The sequence below is a fragment of the Cetorhinus maximus genome, unplaced genomic scaffold (assembly GCF_964194155.1).
Source record: "Cetorhinus maximus unplaced genomic scaffold, sCetMax3.hap1.1 HAP1_SCAFFOLD_554, whole genome shotgun sequence".
Lineage (NCBI taxonomy): Eukaryota > Metazoa > Chordata > Chondrichthyes > Lamniformes > Cetorhinidae > Cetorhinus > Cetorhinus maximus.
In genome coordinates, this window is record NW_027596496.1 from 121,418 (window position 1) to 137,760 (window position 16,343).

Consider the following 16,343-nt stretch of genomic DNA (forward strand, 5'->3'; position numbering starts at 1 on the left):
CCTGGTTCTGCGACATTAAGTCCAGCTACTATATTTTTCCCGCCTGGCAGGTCTACGACTGGCTGGATCACATCTTGACTCCTTTCCTCCCTTTCTTCCTCATTCTGCTGCTCAACGCCCTGACCGTAAGGCACATCTTAGCGGCCAGCAGAGCCCGCAGGAGGCTCCGGGGCGCCGAGAGGCACGGAGATCAGGAGATAGCTAACCGCAAGAGGTCCATTGTCCTGCTCTTCGCCATCTCCCTCAGCTTCCTTCTCCTGTGGGTCACCTATGTCGGACATTTCCTCTTCGTGCGGATTACGGGTGAGGCCTACTTCACCGGCCTGGATTTCAATGACCCACACTTCATGCTTCAAGAGACAAGCAACATGCTGCAGTTATTCAGTTCCTGCAATAACATCTTCATCTACGCAGTAGCCCAGACCAAGTTCAGGGATGAGCTGAAGAAGGTGCTGAATTGCCCCTTTGCAACCCTCGCCTTCTGCTTTAAACGGTGTGTTATCAAGCAGCTAGGGGCCAGTAATGTTTTGTTTAAAGTAGACAAAGTTTGAAACCCCGGTTGCTTACTAAAAAAATACAGCCACAATATTTCACGGTTTTGAACAAGCAAAATAAACTTTACCATATAAAGGTAGCAAAGTGAAACAATTTGCATTACCAATCTGATACTCTAACATTCAGAACTAACATGAGGTAAATATGAAATAGCGAGCAACTGTGATCGAACACACCACACTGCATACTAAAAGGCAGAATCGACCAAGACAGACCCCACGGATTTCTCAGCAACCCACCCAGACGTCAGTGAGCACAGTGAGTCACATAATCTCTGCCTCCCTCACGAGGGGTTCCTCTCTTCAGTTTCAAAGAACAAACGCCTAAATTCCCTTGAAAGTTGCACTGACTTGGGTTGCCTCAGGGCTGTTCACCTCCCGGTGGTTTAACCTTGTATCCCGAGATAACACATCAATCTCTAATCATTGGCACAATTTCAGCTCTTTAACAGACAGCTAGCTTCAGTGCTGCCGCTGCCCGGGCATTTTACCGATCTCCAATCTCCCCAGCTGCACCAAGCTATCAGTGGCTCCCGCAGCTTCCACGGAGCCCTAACCCTGTCAGCAGCATGGAGACTGCCACCTTCTGCCTTTCTCTGGTCCGCAGGGTTTCTGAATCCTAAGTGCACGGAGTTATTAAACTGGATCTGTGACTTCTCCTGAGCCCCATCTAGACAGAGCCATCTAACAGCAACTTGTTTGCTGCCTGGTGCCTCTTCCTTGCTGCTCAACCCACAGTCACCTGCGTTTATCTTTCCCCACCACCTATGCCCATGCCCGGGTCCCGTAGTCGTGTTTGTGAGCCACCATCGCCACGCAGGCACCTTGGTGATGACTACAATGCTCCCAACTGCCGATCACTGGGCTGAGTATGTGCAGACTGTCTCAACAATACCCCATCAGAGAGAGGGGAAAGGAAAATTGTTAACCTACTGTACCCCCAACTTCCCCAACAGAGAGAGGGGGAGGGGAAATTGTTACTCCACTGTACCCACTTCCCCAACAGAGAGAGGGGGAAGGGAAATTGTTAACCCACTGTACCCCCATTTCACTAACAGAGAGAGGGGGAGGGGAAATTGTTAACCCACTGTACCCCCACTTCCCAAACAGAGAGAAGGGGGAGGGAAATTGTTAACCCACTGTACCTCCACTTCCCCAACAGAGAGAGGGGGAAGGGAAATTGTTAACCCACTGTACCTCCACTTCCCCAACAGAGAGAGGGGGAAGGGAAATTGTTAACCCACTGTACCCCCACTTCACTAACAGAGAGAGGGGGAAGGGAAATTGTTAACCCGCTATACCTCCACTTCCCCAACAGACAGAGGGGGAAGGGAAATTATTAACCCACTGTACCTCCGCTTCCCCAACAGAGAAAACTGAAAGGAAAATTTTTAGCCAATTTTACCTCCACTTCCTAAACAGAAAGACGAGGAAGGTCATTGGTTAACCTGGTGTGTCTCCACCTTCTCAGCAGAGAGAACCGAAAGGGAAATAGCTTAGCCAACCAGACGGAACAAAACTATTAACTCACTGGACTCTCAGTCCCCGAGCAGAGAATCTGGAAGGGAACGGGCCTTTGCTGTAAGGACCCAGTTACCAACAGCAGAAGTCGGCTTCTAGCTTACTGGCCACAGGTTTTAAAGTCCCATCATGCTTAAAATGTTGTAAAATATATATTTATGCAACATAATTTTAAGAAGTTTTCACACTCTTGTTCCTGTTAATCTTATGCTAAGATTGATTTCCCATCATCCGAATCTAAACTGATTATTAAATCCTCCCTGGGTTGTTCACGGTTCTGTCCCTGCATTTTATGAGGCAGATGGTTGATTGTTTGCATTCGTTCACCTGATATCACCTTGCATCTCACAGAAAACACGTTTATACAGAACATTGAAAATATTCACCAAAATTTTCACTATCAGGGTGGGATCGATCGTTAGGACCTGATGAAACACTGAAAAATGGTAAAAATGCACACAAGGGTCACAAATGGACGCACACAAACATACGTACATACACACATAGGCACAGACACGCAGACACAAACACACACAGTACAGGCAGACACACACACATACATACATAGGCACACACACACACACACACACACACACACACACAGGCACAGACACACTCACAAACAAGGGCAGACACACAAACACACACACATAGACAAATACACATTCGCACACACACAAACACAGGCACAGACAGACACACACACGCACACACAATCACACACACACACAATCACACATAAACACAAATACACACACAAATGCAGGCACAGGAACACACATACACACAATCACACACACACAAACAAATACACACGTGCACACGCACATACACACACACATACTCACACACATATACACAATCTCACACACACAAACAGATAAAACCAGACAAGCAGACTCATACAAGGACACAAATATGCATCATCACACATTCACAATGACAGAAATACAGACAAAAAGACACACACTATCATACACATTAAAACAAGTACATGGATACACATGAACACATGCACACACATGAGCAGACGGCACCAGACAGACAAACACATAGAGGAACAGACTAACATATTCACAGGCACACATGTAGACACAAACATGAAACACGCTTATACACACGAGAACACAAAAAACACACGTTAGTACGTTTGAAAACATAAACACACATTGATACATAGTTTTAAATATCCATCAACACACAAATGCACACATTAAAAACTCTCTCTCTCTCACACACACACACGCGCTGTGACACAGACATTAATATGCTGACACATACGTGGAACACAAAAAGAAACATTAACACATATTAGCAGACAAGAACGCATAAACACACATTAACACAGATAGTAATAAATAAACATAGATATCAATACATAAACACACACAATAACACACTCATACATACACATTGGCAAAAAAAACAAAATAGACATGCAGACGCAGACACAAAAATGCACAAGTCAGCACTCATTGGCAAATGAGCACACCTCAATACTCATACACACATATGGACACAGAAACAAAGAGTGATGCAAGGCACGATATACTCATGCACACATACATAAAAGCTAAAGCATGACACAAACGCCAGGCTATTGAAGAAGGTATAATTCAAATGCACTTTTTTAACCGACGTATCCTCCGGCAATTGTCCCTATTACATAATGATCCGAAAAGCACACTGAAACAATGTTCTTACTGAGAATCTGATTTAAGTTAATGACGCACCAAACATTCCCATCACAAATAGACAAACAAGATGGGAAATCACATCCGAGATTTTAAAAAGCAACGTTCACAGTTTCCAAATAAGTTGCTCAGTGAATCTCTCCCAATACCCATCATAATATTCTCCAATAATAGATCGTTCGAAATTGTTCGAAAATAAAATGATATTGGAGATAATTTTCTATATTTTCCGACTCGGACTATACGAGGATTGTAAAGGAAGAACAGCTGTGGAGATAGTTACAGAGATAGGTTGCTGAAATTCACGAGTTTAACAGTAGATATATATTGAACATTAAATTAGAGAATACATTAATAACTTAGGAAAGAGTAAAGAGTATATTTTTAAAAGATATCCTAGATTAATAAATAACCTAATTATATTTCCTCGGTTATATCCTCGCAGATTCCACAGATCGCCCCTGGATTGAAGACTCTGAGGATGATAACGGCAACATCTGGACAACCGCTTCCACATTCATCATCCTGTTCTTCCTGAGCATTTTCTACAGCACTGCCATCACTCTGGTGAAGGTCAGAAGGTTCAATCCACTCACACTTCAAACTGACAGAAGCGGTTTGAAAAATCTCTCAATATTTCATTGATTAAAACACTAACATAAATGTCCCACATTCTAAAAATCTGCTTCATTATTTTATCCTCTTTTACAGATCAAGTGACCCGTTGAATTTTGGACACCGTAGATTTTCCTCAGCCGTTTATTGAGATCTCTGTATTACGAAGTTAAAATATGTCCTCTCGGTGAATCTAAAAATTAAATACCTTCAGTTCATGTTTCCGAATTTGTAACTAAGACAGTCATGGACGGTATTTCCGCTTCTCTGTTTGAAATGTGCGAGATAATTATGGCTGTGTTGTAATTGTAGCTTATAATTCCCCAGTAGTTTGAATTCCATGTGTAAATAAGTAGCTTTCCTCATTCCTCATTCACAATTATTCCCTTCCCTTTATGTTGAGCTCCGGTTTTCTCTTTCTGGTCTCTGTCACAGCTGTACATACAGTTGGCAGCTCAGAGCGAATGTGTTCTGTTCTCAGTGTGACTCAGTCATCATATTCAGTCCAGTTGACTTTAAAATAAACTTTTCTGTAAAATGTTCTCCGAAATTGTTAATAAATCATGAATGTGAAACGAACGGACTTTGCTGAACTCCTTTCCCCCAGGCCCATCGACACCGCTCCATTTCCCCATTACACTGTTTCCTGCCTTTCCCAGATTTTTTTTAACCATTTCTGTTTGGGATGTGAATCAAAAACACAAAATGCTGGAAAAGCTCAGCAGGCCCAACAGCATCTGTGGAGAAAAAAAAGAGTTAACGTTTCGAGTCCTCATGACTCTTCTTCAGAGCCCAAGGTCCTTCAGTGAAAGAGTCACTGCGCCATCCAGCGACCCATCGGTGTTACTACACCTTTACCTCTACCTTTTTATGGCAAACTTCAGAGCCAGGATGATTGCACAGCGAGGGGAACCTCGGTGATTTCACTCATACTCAGGCCTGTCACAGTCACATGTCAGGTAATTGTAAACAGCAGGGATCTGCTTCATCAGAGGCCCATACAGGACAGTATATGGAGGACGAAAGTTTCCTTTACACTGTCCCATCTAACACTCCCAGGGTCGGTGCAGCAGGGGTTAGATAGGGAATAAAAGTTTTTTTTATCTCTTTATCCTTTCATGAGGTGTGGGTGTCGCTGGCAAGGCCGCCCAGAACAGCCAGGCTTCCAAGGCCATTTCAGAGGGCAGTTAAGTGTCAGTCAGGTTGCTGTCGACCTGGAATCACATGTCGACCAGGCTGGGTAAGGATGGCAGATTCCCTTCACTAAAGGACATTCGTGCAGCAGACGGGTTTTTACGACAATCGGTGATAGTTGTCATGGTCACCATTACTGAGGCTAGTTTTCAATCCCAGGTTTTAATAATTGAAGTCACATTCCAGCAGCTGCCATGTTGGGATTTGAACCCATGCGCCCAGAGCATTCGCCTGGACTCTCTCCACCTTGTCCAATTAAACACTCACAAGGCAGAGACGTCACAATCCACCTTCTCAATGCAATTAGGGATGGGCAATAAATGCTGGCCCAGAGAGCCACGCCCACATCGCATAAATGAATAACAAAAAATACACAAATACCGCAGACTGAACCATTGACACAAACCATGGGAGATTCCTGGAGACTAGGGCCGATCTGACACAAACACATTATCGAGCAGTAATCCTGCAAATTATTACCACAGTTTGGGGCTTATTAGGAACACCAGGGAGCACAAATCGTGGAAATTCCCAGGCCCTGCGGCCTGCCAGGCGCAACAGCAAATGAATTCACGGAACATCACCCCAGAGATCCTCTCTCCCTGCTCCATTTCCTCTCATACCTTTCTTCTGAACTCACTGAACATCACCCTAGGGATACTCTCTCCCTTCTCCAGTCACTCTGAAACCATCCTCCTGAACTCACTGAAGATCACCCCAGGGATCCTCTCTCCCTACTCCATTCCCTCTGATACCATCCTCCTGAACTGACTGAACATCACTCCAGGGATCCTCTTCCTCTGCTCCATTTCCAGGCCTGCTTTTATCCAGTAACCTCCCACACAAATAGTTTTCCAATATTTATTTTTGTAAATGGGATAAATCATATCAAACATGTGCATAACATCCAGCCCAATAGAAATATTGGGTTCAAAACAACAAATAGAAATTGATTCTATGATTGCACATATAGAACTGGAACACACCATCGCACCGAGTGAATCCACTGTCAGTTTACATGTTGCTCAGTGAAAATTTCAATCATCCTTGACTTTTTCGCATTTGGGCACTGAGCCGGAAAGCAGTCTGGACTCAAAGAACATGTGAACATATGAACTCGGAGCAGGAGTAGGATACTCGGCCCTTCAAGCCTTCTCCGCCATTCAATAAGATCACGGCTGATCTGATTGAAACCTGCTGCTTACCCCGATCAACTTTCACCCCCTTGTTGATCAAGAATCAATATAGCTGTGCCTTAAAAATATTCAAAGACTCTGCTTCCACTGCCTTTTGAAGGAGAGAGTTACAAGTACTCACGACTGTCTGAGAAAAAACTTCTCTCATCTCTGTCTTAAATGAGCGACCCCTTACTTTTAAAGTGACCCCTAGTTCTAAATTTTCCAACAAGACGAAAGATCCTCTCCACATCCACCCTGTCAAGACCCCTCAGGATCTGAAAGATTTCGATCAAGTCGCCTCTTAACCTTCTAAACTCCAGCGGATGCAGGCCTTGCCTGCCACCTTTCCTCATAAGACAAGCCGCCCATTCTTGGTATTAGCTCAGTAAGCCTTCTCTGAACTGCTTCTAACGCATTTACATTTTCCTTAAATAAGGAGGCCAGTACTCTACACTGTACTCCTGATATCACTGTCCTTTTCCAACTGAAGTATAACCTTCTTACTTCAATTCCCCTCACAGCAAATGATAGCGTTCTATTAGCTTTCCTAATTACTTGTTGTGCCTAAATAGTTCAGCATTTTTTTCAATTTCTGTCAGACCTTCTTAATAGCTTTGCACATCTGGAAAGTATTCTCCCATGTCCTATCCTTGTTACCCTGACGTGTCTAAATCTCTTCACAGCCGAGATACTCCTCCCCACAGTTTACATTTCCACCGCTTCAATCAGCTAAACTTTATCCATAGGCACCAGCAGGGATCGAACTCACAGCATCTGGTTTGATAAGTCCACTATTTTAACCACGGGTTACGCCAACAGCGCCAGAAAGGTTAAGGCCCTCTTCCAACTTTTAAACCTACTGTTATTTTCTGTGCCATGTACTATGAAGATGCACAACGAAAGTGAGTAAAGTTTATGATGGTAAAAATGCATTCATCCCCCTCGGGGAACTGAATCACATTGACACACGCAGAGGAACACACACAGACATAGACACCGATAGAGACAGCGGCCTAAGGAGAGACAAACATCCAGAAAGCAGGGATGTCACCAAATTGGCTCCGTTTTTGTTCCATTTGCAACTGCAAATTTGGTGTATGCCAACAGATGAACGTAAATGAAAAATACCGGGAAGCGTTTGAAAGGTATTTTAGTCCATTTAATAGATAATAAGTTCTGTAACTCATTCTTAAAACAGGAACAGTGAGAAATGTAAACTAATAAATGTAGATTGCAGGTTTAAAATGTCGGATTTTCACTCTAAAGCGTTTCAAACCCATTACATAAGCAAGTCAGTTCCGTACATCGTCGCCATGTACCTTTTAATGTTCTGTACATAAAACGACAGAGGGGTTACAGAAGGGAACGAAGAAATGCAGCCCCATCTATTCCTGGCTGTCCTGCAATTTCTGCTACCTCTCCTCGATCTTTCCGCCAGAATGGAGCACTGCACACCGAGCGCACACAGGGGGGACATGATTGAGGTGCATAAAATTATGAGGGGCATAATAGGGCACACAGGAACGAACTTTTCCCCTTGGTGGACGGATTTTAAGGTAAAGGGTAGGAAGTTTAGAGGGGATGCGAAGATGAATTTTCTCACCCAGAGGGTGGTGGGAATCTGGAACTCACTGCCTGAAAGGGTGGTAGAGGCAGAAACCCTCATAACATTTAAGAAGTATTTGGATGTGCACTTGCGATGCCATGGTATACAAGGCTATGGGCCTAGTGCTGGAAAATGGGATTAGAATAGTTAGGTATTTGTTTGACCGGCGCAGACTCGATGGGACGAAGGGCCTTTCTCTGTGCTGCAGCCCTTTCCAACTCAATGACTGAAGGGTGTGGCAAAATTGATTCAAAATACGGACAGTCTGAAACTCTGGCAGCGATGGGATTTCAAGCCACGCCTCCATAGAGTCTGAAACTTAAATCCAGCGCCTTAGACCGCTCGGCCACTGCGACGTCTAAAATTGTCATTGCCTTGACTGGAAATTTCAAACGCCGTCCACTTTGTAACGCTCAGTAACTGAACGGCCTCCAATGTAAAAACATACAGAAAGAAACAATCTCCTCTTGCATCTTCCCAACCTGCTTTTTCTCCCTGAACCTTTTTAATATGAAGCTACACAACTAATGTGAATGAAGTTTGCGATGGTAAAATGCGTCCACCCCCTCGTGGAACTGAACCGAATTGATATATTCCAGATCCGAACCACTCGCTGTGCAACATAGAAGCCCCTTTAAAATTGTAACCTTTATTTTCTGTTTCCTCTCCTCTCCGACGAAAATGAATCACTTCACACTTCCGTACATTAAATTTCAGCTGCCACTTGTCCGTCCAAATGGATTTGTTGAAGAACCCGAAAGGAGAACCGACTCAAACTGGGAATGAAAGAGTGAGAATGAAAGAAGAAGAGACGTGACGGGTTTTGTCGATCCCGGGGGAAAGAGACTCCGGGATCAGTTCATTGTGACAGTTCACACAGCAACAAGAAAACAACATTCCCTGATGAGGGCTAACCCCGGGCGGCAGGAGCGGGAGCGCCGAATAACAGCCTGTTTAGTTAAAACACAGAAGACTTGTTCAGCCAATAACAGCATCGAGTGTGTTCCACATGAACATGAAGTGAACAGTGAGGGGAAATAGTGCCACAAGCTGCGGAGGGACAACTTTCAATTTCCAAACCCACCAACAAAATCAATGCGGCTCCTCTGAAACTTTCAAGGCAAATACTGATCCTTTATAAGGTGCCGTTCCCAGAACTATCCACAGTCCTCCAGGTGTGACCTAACCAGGGCTTTGTGTAGCTGCAGCAAACCTTTCCCTCTTTTCTAAAACAGTCTCTGTAACAGTTTGTACAGCAAGGGAAATTAGATTGTATAGAGCGACTGAGAAAAACGAGGACATGCTTGATCTGAATCAATCTCATTGGAAAGTTCGGTATGAAATCAGTTGCATAAATACATTTTTGGTTCAAAAATTATATCGGAATCTAAAGTCCAACCCTTGATGTCTTTGGGTCTGGGAAACTTTGTTAATGATTACACAGTGCGCATGGACACTGCAGAAACTCCTGCACCTCTTTCAATATTGTTTCTCTTCACTCAGAGTTTTCAAAAGGGAACTGAAAGGGAAGAAAAATCAGGGTTATGGAAAAAGAGAAGGAAATTAGGGCGAATTGGAAAGCTCTTTGTAAAAAAACTGACATAGACACGATGGGCCGAATTGTCTCCTAATGTGCTGTGTCATTTTATGACGACATTGCTAAGTCAGTCTGATTCCAGAATTACTGATTGTAGCAGCTGAATTCCATTTCTTCCAAACAAAGACCCAAAGTGCTGCTGCATGACCACGCAGGTTAACATTGTGGACAGGTCCATTGGGTTTCGGCAGCACAGTGATTCTGTCGTGTGGTGCTTATCACGTTCGCCAAACACACAAAAAGACCCCGTTTTGAAATTGGGCAGAAACACTATCAAAAACTGCACATTTAAATGTGAAGAGAAGTTCGATAATTCACTTGTGTTGTTAAATATTAAATACAGTATCTTACAGCCACGTGGCAATTGCTCTTCCAGATGCGCTGAAAAACATCCCACAAACGAAAAAGAAGCACATTTCATGATACACGAAACAGTAAAGGTTATGAATCATTTTCAACTGTCACTCGGTAGACGTATTAGCAGTTTGTTTACAGATGCAGATTAACATAATTACTCTCCGTCTCAAAGATGGCTAATAGCAATGAGTGCTCCTAAAGACTAGCAAGACAAGCGATACTGTAATTGAAACCGAGGAAATGGCAGATATGCCACAGAATCACTTTGTATCGGTCTTCAGAATAGAGGAAGAGGAAAAACTACCAAGGAACCGAGGAAGCCACGACTCGGTGCAGGTCTGGTGACATCCCTCCTTTCATATTCAGTACGGAAAAAAGAGACATGAACGGGATGTAGGCGCCAGAATGTAAAAGATGCCATGAACCTATTTGAAAGAAGAGCAGGGGAGTTCTCCCCGCTTCCTGGTCAATGTTTATCCCTCAATCAACGTCACAAAGACACATTCTCCGCTCATTATGACGTTAATGTTTGTGGGAGTTTGCTGAGCGGTGATTGGCAGCCGTGTTTCCGACATTGCCACAATGACGACACTTCACAATGTCCTTCATTGACTGGAAAGTGATTTGAGACGTCCGCTGGTCGGGAAAGGTGCTATGTAAATGCAAGCCTGTCTTTATTTAATTATCATAAACCCCAGTCCTCTGGTGACTGACCCTCGAGAGTGGAAACAGTTTCTCCCTAACTGCTCTATCAAACCATCCGCCGCCGATCCCTTCCTCAGCCCAATAATTTTAAACAACACCATGAAAACTCGGTTTAACCTGCTTTGATCTAAAGAAAACGATCCCAGCTTTTAAAGTCTCTCCACAAAACTAAATGTGTTCACCCCTGAACATGGTGCAAGGCGGAACATTGTGACGAGATTTTGGAAAGTGTTGTTCGTTGGCAGGTGGAAAAATAGAGGAGGAACCAAAACAGGAAACCCAGTCTCCAGTTCTATGAATAATTACAAACTCTTTAGGAAACGGAATCAGGGGAGAATGAAGGGTGAGCTGTCCGACTGACCAGGGCCTATCCGGAATGTTAAGCCATGCTGTCATGCAGCAGCACTCTGGGTCTCTGTTTCGGTGAAATGGAATTCAGCTGGTATTATCAGGGATGCTGCAGAAAGATTCATATAACAATGTAATCATAAAACGGCAAAGCACCATGTATCTATTCAATGGCATACGGGGCCCTTCCATAATCCTGTCTCGATCAGCTTTTTTAAGAGCAAACGAATTAATCTCAGTTTCCTTCCCTCTTTTAGTAAACCTGTTATTATTCTGAATATCAATTAATTGCACAATTCCCTTTTGAAAAAGGAGATTCTGCAGATTCCATGCCTAGTTTACCTTAATTAACACTGTTTCCCTCACCCAATGCCATGAAGATTTAGACTAGTGCGTCTTACATAGCTATGCATATGAACATTATTTACTTTTTCTATTGATTTCATATAGAATTGACAAAAGTGCTTATTTTTCTGATCAAACATCTCATTATTTTTGAGTTGATCTATACAATCTAATTACATTTGCTCCACAAACGGCTAATCGAGGGTGTTATATCACAGTGGGAAATCATTGTTACAGTTCAACAGAGACCTGCCAAGATCAAAGGCTGGCATAGTTTGTTTCGTTCGTTTGGTTTAAAATGCATTTGTTCTGGGAAGGTAATCTTACAGAATACATATCTGTTTAGGAAAAAGTGTTGATATACCAGAATGTTTGGAGGATTCCAATGGTTAGACTGAGTGGTCATGTCATTTGTTACAGGAAGACAACTCTTGGTTTCCACCTGGTGCCTCAGTTTGTTTGAATTTCAAAATGCAGAAGGCTCGGTCCAGCAAATGTCTTAGGCAGCAATGCTTTCTGCTCAATTATTATGAACACACTTCTCCTCCTGAGCAGAAGAAATTCAACAAACTTTTCTCAGCAATTTTTTACCTTATTCACCATTCAGTATTAATGTATTTGATATTGATGCCCTTGGTTGACTTGAGGCTCTCTGAAATAGACAACATCGAATTGCAAACATGACTGGCAAACAAAAGAATGTAAGTCACCGGGTAATGCATTTGATATGGGTCTGATTTGAGATGTAGCACAACAGTCAGCATTTCAACAAAATCAAAGAATTTTACAGGGAACAGGCTTGAGAATGATGCGTTAATTAGATCTGATCCCTCTTTGTCTGTCTTTATGAGCACACATCACACTGAGACACTTTTGACATGGTGAGTAACTTTCTTAAGCTGCATCGAAAGATCCTTTGATTTATCTTGTTGACTAAACGAGCTGCTAATATGTGAGCGCAGTGAAATACGAACATCTATCCACTCAAGTGTGTCATGGAATCTCAGCACGTGCTGATTTTGCTGCATTCATTTTGTGACCTCGGTGAGAGCAAATGCAATATTGCCTGCAACATGAGAGATTCAGGTAAGCTTCAACGACGCAAATTATCCTCAATATTTAACGAGTAAGTTTTCATAATGTTTCTGCCTGGTTTCGAACCGGGGACTTTTCGCGTGTGAGGCGAACGTGATAACCACTACACTACAGAAACTGCCACGGATTGAATGATCCTGTCCGGAATGCTAAACTGCGCTGTAACTCAGCAGCAATCTGGATCTGTATTGCGGAGAAATGGAATACAGCTGCTGTTCTCAGGAACGCTGCAGCGAGACTGATGTAACAATGTAATCAGAAAATGGCCTAGCACCATGTATCCAAACAATGGCAAAAGAGGCCCTCCCAACATCCGATCTCACGTCCCTTTTGAAACGAGAAAACTAATTCATCACAATTTGCTTCTCTCTCTAAATGATCTATTTCTTCTCCCTTTCATTAAGTTACTCAATTCTCTTTTGAAAAAGTCGTTTCTGCAGAATCCATGCCTGGTTTGCCTTAATTCACAAGGTTCACATGACGATTTGGACTTGGGTTCCTAATATACTTTACCAGATGAACATGACGTAATTATGCAATTGATCTCATATCGAATTTACGAAAGTGTTATTTTTAACCTTTCTATTTTTACAATCTTGTTACTTTTGCTCCATACCCCTTCAACCGAGGGTGCGATATTACAGAGGAAAATGTTTGTTCCGGAGTTTAACAGGGCCCTGCCAAGATCGCAGGCTTCAATTGTTCGTTTACTTCATTTGGTTTGAAATAATTTTGTTCCTGGACTGGAATCTAACAGAGGACAAATATTTGTGGAACAAACAGGGCAGTGCTGAGCTACCAGGGTGTTTGGAGGTTTTCAATCGTTGGACAATCCATGTCACTTGTTGAAGGGAAGCAACTGTTGATTTCACCCTGGTGCCTCAGCTTGTTTTGAATTTCAAAATGTAGACGTGTCCGTCCAGCAAATGTCTCCGGGTGCAATGCTTTCTGCTCAATCATTAGGAACATCCTTCTCATCCTTGGAAGACGAAATTAAAGAAACTCATTATTTGTTCCGTTATTCTATATTTAATATTCATATTTTAACTGTTATTGATGCCTTCGTCTGAATTGAGACTCTCTGAAATATACACCAGCCCCGAATTGCAAACATGACTGATAGACGAAAGAATGTCAGTCAACAGGTAATGCAAATCATATGGTGCTCATTTGAAATTGAGCGCAGTTAGCTTTTAAACAGAATCCAAGAATTTTACTGGGAACAGAATGATGCTTGAGAATGATGCGTTAATTAGATCTGATCACTCTTTGTCTGTCTTTGTGAGCACACGTTACAATGAGACATATTTGACATGGTGAGTAACTGTGTTAAGCTGCATCGAAATACGTACTGATTTTGCTGCAGATAAAAGCAAACAAATGCGGGTGCTGAAAATCCAAAACAAAAATAAAAATACCTGGAAAAACTCAGCAGGTCTGGCAGCATCTGCGGAGAGGAACACAGTTAACGTTTCGAGTCCGTATGACTCTTCAACAGAACTAAGTAAAAATAGAAGAGGTGAAATATAAAATCGCATCTCTCTTATATATTTCACCTCTTTTCTATTTATTAACTGTGTTCCTCTCCGCAGATGCTGCAAGACCTGCTGAGTTTTTGCAGGTATTTTGATTTTGCTGCACGCGTTTTATGACCTCGGTGAGAGCAAATGCATTATGCCTGCAACAGTGGAGATTCAGGTAAGCTTTAACGATGCAAATTATCCTCACAATTTAATGAGTAAGTTTTCATAATGTTTCTACCCGGTTTCGAACCGGGGACCTTTCGCGTGTGAGGCGAACGTGATAACCACTACACTACAGAAACTGCCACGGCTTTAATGATCCTGTCTGGAATGCTAAACTGCGCTGTAACTCAGCAGCAATCTGAATCTATATTGCGGAGAAATGGAATACAGCTGCTATTCTCAGGAACGCTGCAGCGAGACTGATGTAACAATGTAATCATAAAATGGCCGAGCACCATTTATCCAAACAATGGCAAAAGAGGCCCTCCCAACATCCGAACTCAGGTCCCTTTTGAAAGGAGAAAACTAATTCATCAAAATTTGCTTCTCTCTCTAAATGATCTATTTCTTCTCCCTTTCATTAAGTTACTCAATTCTCTTTTGAAAAAGTCGTTTCTGCAGAATCCATGCTTGGTTTGCCTTAATTCACAAGGTTCACATGACGATTTGGACTTGGGTTCCTAATATATTTTACCAGATGAACATGATGCAATTGATCTCATATCGAATTTGCGAAAGTATTATTTTTAACCTTTCTATTTTTACAATCTTGTTACTTTTGCTCCATACCCTTTCAACCGAGGTTGCGATATTACAGAGGAAAATGTTTGTTCCGGAGTTTAACAGAGCCCTGCCAAGATCGCAGGCTTCAATTATTCGTTTACGTCATTTGGTTTGAAATAATTTTGTTCCTGGACCGGAATCTAACAGAGAATAAATATTTGTGTAACAAACAGGGCAGTGCTGAGCTACCAGGGTGTTTGGAGGTTTCCAATGGTTGGACTGAGGGTCCATGTCACTTGTTGCAGGGAAGCAACTGTTGATTTCACCCTGGTGCCTCAGCTTGTTTTGAATTTCAAAATGTAGACGTGTCCGTCCAGCAAATGTCTCCGGGTGCAATGCTTTCTGCTCAATCATTAGGAACATCCTTCTCATCCTTGGAAGACGAAATTAAAGAAACTCAGTATTTGTTCCGTTATTCTATATTTAATATTCATATTTTATCCGTTATTGATGCCTTCGTCTGAATTGAGACTCTCTGAAATATACACCAGCCCCGAATTGCAAACATGACTGATAGACGAAAGAATGTCAGTCAACAGGGAATGCAAATCACATGGTGCTCATTTGAAATTAAACAAAATCCGAGAATTTTATTGGGAACAGGCTTGAGAATGATGCGTTAATTAGATCTGATCACTCTTTGTCTTTGTGAGCACACGTTACAATGAGACACCTTTGACATGGTGAGTAACTGTTAAGCTGCATCGAAAGACGTACTGATTTTGCTGCAGATAAAAGCAAAAAACTGCGGGTGCTGGAAATCCAAAACAAAAATAAAAATACCTGGAAAAACTCAGCAGGCCTGGCAGCATCTGCGGAGAGGAACATAGTTAACGTTTCGAGTCCGTATGACTCTTCAACAGAACTAAGATAAAATAGAAAAGAGGTGAAATATAAAATCGCATATATCTTTTATATTGCACCTCTTTTCTTTTTATTAACTGTGTTCCTCTCCGCAGATGCTGCCCGGCCTGCTGAGTTATTGCGGGTATTCTGATTTTGCTGCACGTGTTTTATGACCTCGGTGAGAGCAAATGCATTATGCCTGCAACATTGGAGATTCAGGTCAGCTTTAACGATGCAAATTATTCTCACAATTTAATGAGTAAGTTTTCATAATGTTTCTACCTGGTTTCGAACCGGGGACCTTTCGCGTGGTAGGCGAACGTGATAACCTCTACACTACAGAAACTGCCGTGGTATAACCGAGCCTGCCTGGCATGCT

General features: G+C 42.5%; 3 non-coding genes across 3 annotated transcripts; all 3 read right to left on the reverse strand.

Annotated features, from left to right (window-relative positions):
• Nucleotides 1-12,854: 12,854 nt before the first annotated feature.
• trnav-cac (transfer RNA valine (anticodon CAC)) lies at nt 12,855-12,927 on the reverse strand. Its single transcript has one exon. It is a non-coding gene; the product is annotated as a tRNA-Val (tRNA).
• Nucleotides 12,928-14,561: 1,634 nt separating this feature from the next.
• Nucleotides 14,562-14,634, reverse strand: trnav-cac (transfer RNA valine (anticodon CAC)). The gene has a single exon. It is a non-coding gene; the product is annotated as a tRNA-Val (tRNA).
• A 1,603-nt stretch (nt 14,635-16,237) lies between these two features.
• Nucleotides 16,238-16,310, reverse strand: trnag-acc (transfer RNA glycine (anticodon ACC)). Its single transcript has one exon. It is a non-coding gene; the product is annotated as a tRNA-Gly (tRNA).
• Nucleotides 16,311-16,343: the final 33 nt, after the last annotated feature.